This window comes from Budorcas taxicolor, chromosome 22, assembly GCF_023091745.1.
Source record: "Budorcas taxicolor isolate Tak-1 chromosome 22, Takin1.1, whole genome shotgun sequence".
Taxonomy (NCBI): domain Eukaryota; kingdom Metazoa; phylum Chordata; class Mammalia; order Artiodactyla; family Bovidae; genus Budorcas; species Budorcas taxicolor.
The window spans coordinates 5,073,798-5,079,462 of record NC_068931.1 but is presented as its reverse complement, the minus strand read 5'-3'; the positions used below and the strand labels follow the sequence as shown (position 1 = coordinate 5,079,462).

General features: G+C 41.4%; 1 non-coding gene across 1 annotated transcript; it reads right to left on the bottom strand.

Moving 5' to 3' along the window:
- Positions 1-469: 469 nt before the first annotated feature.
- Positions 470-541, bottom strand: TRNAA-CGC (transfer RNA alanine (anticodon CGC)). Its single transcript has one exon. It is a non-coding gene; the product is annotated as a tRNA-Ala (tRNA).
- Positions 542-5,665: the final 5,124 nt, after the last annotated feature.

Sequence of the window (5,665 nt, the reverse complement as noted above, 5' to 3'; positions counted from 1 at the left end):
ACTACTATAATATTACAGTGGCGAAGAATCAATCATGATTGAGTGACAGAGCATGCGCGCATTACAGGTGCAGATACTTTAGAAATAAGGACTGTTCTAAATATCTTTGTTGTACTTTTTATTCTTCAAGTGGGTCATGCCCATAGCATAGCAGGTAAGTTTCTGTCTGACCATTTATATAGGTTTATTAAAAGAAGGTGGATGTTAACAGAAATGTATATGAATCAAATAGAGTAATAAAGATTTGTTGGAAAGGCTATATTTTTATTTTGTATTAATAAAAACTATGTTATTAATACTGAAAGAAGATGCTATCACATCATTAGCATTACACATAGTTCATTGAAAATGGTAGAGTGGTACCTGTAATTTATATTAATATGTAACACTGGTGACATGTCCTCCTGTGAAGTCATGTTTTCTTAGAAATGAAACTAAAAAACAAACCAGCACCATTTGTTGAAGGACATGGAGATGCCAGGGATTGAACCTGGGGCCTCATGCATGCGAAACATATGCTCTACCACTGAGCTACATCCCCAGCCCTGGAAGGAGGCTGCCAGGCTGATGAATCAGTGCACTGATTTCTTAGACAATCTCTCCAGGGAACAAAAAAGCCCTGAATTCTCAAAGTTTCAAATTCCCATCACAGAGTGTTCTGAAGCCTTCCTGGGGGACCTATAAATTTTGTACCTTCAGTGTGGAATGTCCTGATACTTTATGGCTCACCACCATGCTAGTTTCCCCAGCCTTATTTATAGGGATGATGAAACACCATCTCCCTTCAAAATCTATCTTATTTATACAGTTTCCTACTCACAGATGCAAGAAAATATTTTAGTTATATTCCATAATTTCCCCATTACTTTTATTGCTGTTGTTGTTGTTTAGTTGCTCAGTCGAGTCTGACTTTTTGCAACCCCATGGACTAAAGCTCACCAGGGTTCTCTGTCCATGGGGTTTCCCAAGCTAGAATACTGGAGTAACTGGTCATTTCTTTCTCCAAGGGATTTTCCTGACCCAGGAATAAAACCCATGTCTCCTGCCTTGGCAGGCTGATTCTTTACCACCGAGCCACCTGGGAAGCCCTTAGGAAATGAAAAAAGAAAAAAATCTCTCCTTTCTTCCCACAGGTTCGTGACTGGGTACTGCAAATAAGGCTGACAAAGGGAAGATTAACAAGAGGAAATCAAAGTTTATTAGCATGTGCACTGGGTTTACATAAGAAAGAAACCCAGTGATGAGGAACTCAGAGGCGTGATTAGAACCTGGGACTGTATATCACCTTAAAAGGAGCAACATGCTTGTAAAAGACACAGGTAAAGGGGTTCAGGCTTTTAGGGGTGCAGACTATGGGAAGGTAAACATATGGAGGAGACTAATGGAAGATGGGAGCATGGAGTAAGGCTTGTTTGTGTAGACTGCTCAGCAGTTGTTCCACTGGAGAATTGTCATCTCCCTTCCAGTACAGTGGGGGCTGGCTGGGGTCCCTCTACACAGGGAATTTAGGATCTGGTTCCATGCAGATAGGGGAGTGGGGCAGAGAATTATCCTTTGTCTACTTTTCCCACTATCGTCTTTGACTCAGAGTAATCATTACACCAGAGTGGCATAGTTGGGGGTAGAATATTCTAAACCACCTTCATTTCTTTCCTGGGGCGAAGGCGGGAATAGGGGGTTTTGTTATGGGGGAAGCAGCAAAGAAGTAAACAAAGAAGCATCTCACTTGTTGCAGTGACAGCTCTCTCCTCAGGACAGGGAAAGGTCACCCTACTGCTCACCAGCAGACCTAACAGCGTGCCTGAGCTCATGGCACTGTAGTGGTCGGAAGAACCAACGCTGCTTTTCTCAGAGACACATTAAGTTCACGACATAGAGAATTCCGGCCCTGGATTTTTGCTTGCTGTGATGATCAAGATGAAATTGCTATTTGATAAATAACATTTTCACCATAAAAGGACAAAAAAAAAAAAATACTAGAAGTAAACTGAAGAGCTGCTCTTTGGTTTCATCTACTTGGTGACCAGAACCCATAATGCTGAACACAGCATATCCTTGATCTGACTACTCATGCAGGACCTTCTAAATATTTAATGAGCTCATCACAGCCTTACAGAAAATCTAATTTCCTAGTTATCACCAACAGCATATTCTGACTCTGACACTCTCTTGCCCATGAAGATGCAAACTTTAAAAGCACACCCTTGCCCTCTCTTAACAACATTGGTTGTTCTTGGCTAATAAGAATAATAAAATCAACTCAATGATATAGGATATAATAATATTAATGAAACTAATAAGAATCAAGTTCCAAAATAATTCAGAATTACCAAGAAAAAAAATCACCTCTTCTCTTTTTTAGCTCTAGTTCCGATGAAATGATGGCTTTGGAAAACCTTTATCCTAATATTATCTTTTCTATAATCTTAACTATTTAATTTGAGAAATACATGCTAATATTCACTTGGGAAAATATGAAAGTATAAATAATTTAAATTTTGAGCATAATATATTCAAAATATAGATAATCCCTCTTGAGCAAGTAGTAAATTACATTGCAGCTTTTAAATCTTTTACTTTAATAATGTTGGGTCCCCACACATCAGTGAAAACAAAGCTGGTAAAAACAGATGTCAGTGAGGTGTAAATTACTAATCTATACAGAGAACTCAGGCCTATATTATACTTTAAGATATACTACTCTAGTAACTGGGTCTTCCCCAGGTGGCTTAGTGGTAAAGAATCCACCTGCCAAGGCTTGGGTTCAATCCCTGGGTCAGGAAGGTCCCCTGGAGAAAGAAATGACAACCTATTCCAGCATTCTTGCTTAGAAAATCCCATGCACAGAAGAGCCTGACAGGCTAGTCCATGGGGTCGCAAAGAGTCAGACATGAATTGGCGACTAAACAACAGGCACATGGTGAAACACAATATAAATTTTCTAATTAATTTAACATTAAGAAAGCTGAGTACCAAAAAAAAAAAAAGGCTGAGTGCTGAAGAATCGATGCTTTTGAACTGTGGTGTTGGAGAAGACTCTTGAGAAACCCTTGGACTGCAAGGAGATCCAACCAGTCCATCCTAAACGAAATCAGTCCTGAATACTCACTGAAGCTGAAACTCCAATACTTTGGCCCCCTGATGAGAAGAACTGACTCATTTGAAAAGACCCTGATGCTGGGAAAGATTGAGGGCAGGAGGAGAAGGAGATAACAGAGGATGAGATGGTTGGATGCATCACCAATTCAATGGACATGAGTTTGAGTAAGCTCCAGAAGTTGGTGATGAACAGGGAGGCCTGGTGTGCTGCAGTCCATGGTATCACAAAGAGTTGGACACAACTGAGCAACTGAACTGAACTGAAGTCTTATTTGATATCTTTATTTGTTTGTTTACATAAAGGTGCTACTTCCCAAAATGGAGTTGCTTTAGAAGAGTTGTTCTCTTTTTGGAAATATAAACTTCCAAAGAAGGTTTAGAAATCTTTTTCAATTTCATGTTTAGTGGCACAAAATCAGAAAAATAAAATATTAAATATTGAGTAACAATATTAAGATTATGGATCCCCAGAAGTAATCACTGTTGTTGATCAGTTGCTAAGTCGTGTCCAATTCTTTGTGGCCCCATGAACTGCCCAAGTTCATGTCCATTGATTCAGTGATGCCATCCAACCATCTCTTCCCCTTCCACCCTCTTCTTTTGCCTTCAATCTTTTCCAGCATCAGGGTCTTTTCCAATGACTAAAACAACAATAAATTTGTTCTGTTTCAAGCCACAAATCTCTGGTAATTTGTTATAGCAACAATAATTAACTAATACACACTGCCACCTCTACGTGATGCTGGGCTGGTAAGTGGATTGTCTTGACCAGGGTGCCTGTGACCTCTTTGGAGTGACAGGGAAAAGGGAAAGGAGGACTCTCTCCCTGAGTCTGTTCTCCTAACTACAGAGCTGGTGCCCTGTGGATCTCACCCCTCATCTCCCTGTGTTACGGATTGAAGTGTATCCCCCCAAATCCACTGTGCTGTGCTTACTTGCTCAGTCGTGCCCAACTCTCTGCGACCCCAGGGACTGAAGCCCCCCAGGCTCCTCTGTCCACGGGATTCTCCAGGCAAGAGTACTGGAGTGGGTTGCTATGTCCTCTTCCAGGGGATCTTCCCAATCCAGGGATTGAACCCAGGTCTCCCGCATTACAGGCGGATTCTCTACCATCTGAGCCACCAGGGAAGCCCCCAAAATCCGTATAGTGAGGTCCTAAATTCTAGATCCTCAATCTGACTTATTTGGAAAGAGGGTCATTGCAGATGTAATTTATTAAGATGACGTCATCCTGGAGTGGGGTGGGTCCCTGTTCTAATGTGACCGGTGTCCTTATGAAAGGGGGTCGTTTGGACACAGACTCACAGGGACCTCCGTGTGAATGTGAAGGTCAGGTGGGCTTATCTACCCACCAAGGAAAGTCAAAGGTTCTGAGCAAGCCGCCAGAAGCCAGGGAGAAGGTATGACACAGAGTCTCCCTTGCAAACCGGGGAAGGAAGCACATCTATTGACACCTTGATCTTGGCCTTCTGGCCCCCAGAACCATAAGACAACAAACCTCTGTTGTGTCTGTTTGTGTTGCTGTGTTTGGCAGCCCTAGGAAAGCAGGGCACCCTCCCAGACCAGGACTCAGCCTCCTGTCTCTGCGGTGGACTCTCCTAGTTCTGAGGTTAGCCGTCAGAGTCCATTCAACTCTGCACCCTGCCGCAGCCTCCCCAGGGCTATGTTCACAGGGAGTCACCCTCGGAGGAATGCACTTTCTTCTCATCTCAGCAGAAAATACCCATTTGGATTTTTAGCACGTACAGCTTCTCAGCCAGTAAACACACATGAATGTACTAGTTCTCAGCATTGAATACACAGCTCTTTCAAGGATTGATTTCATTTATTATCAATGAAGTTTCCCCCTTATACCCTTTTGCTGTTGTTAATAATTTATCCCAGTATTAGAAATGATTGCATCATCTATAACTCTCGCATGTTTACTTTTAATTTTTATTGATAATATGAGACAGAATTAGCTGAACTAATAATGGTAAAGTCAGCTAATTCTGTCTCATGTCAGTCAAAGGAAGTCCCTGACAGTTACATCAGACCCTATTTCCCCATATCCCCTGATATATGTGAATGTACAAGAACATCAAAACAAACAACCATTAAAACTTTTCTTCCCTAGACAGGTCTAGTCTTCAAGGGGATGACAGAGGATAAGATGGTTGGATGGCGTCACTGACTCAATGGATGTGAGTTGAGCAAAATCCAGAAGATGGTGGAGGACAGGGAAGGCTGGTGTGCTTCAGTCCAGGGAGTGGCAGAGTTGGATACGACTTCACAACTGAACCACAACAAAAGAGTAAACTGGCAAAACCTCATGACAACAAACCAAAAGGACCCAAGGGTGGCAAAGAAGACTTCTCACAAAGGCAAATCGGATGACATAAAAGTAATTTCCGTCCACATTTTATTATGTATGAAAATATTTATGATAAGGTTAAATAGTCAGAGGGATATAAATAATTCTTTCCAGTTTGTTTTAGTGATAACCATTATACCATTGTGAATTACGTGAATTTCCTTCATTTGGAACTAAATAGCCAAAATAAAATTCATTTTCCTTTGCATATAT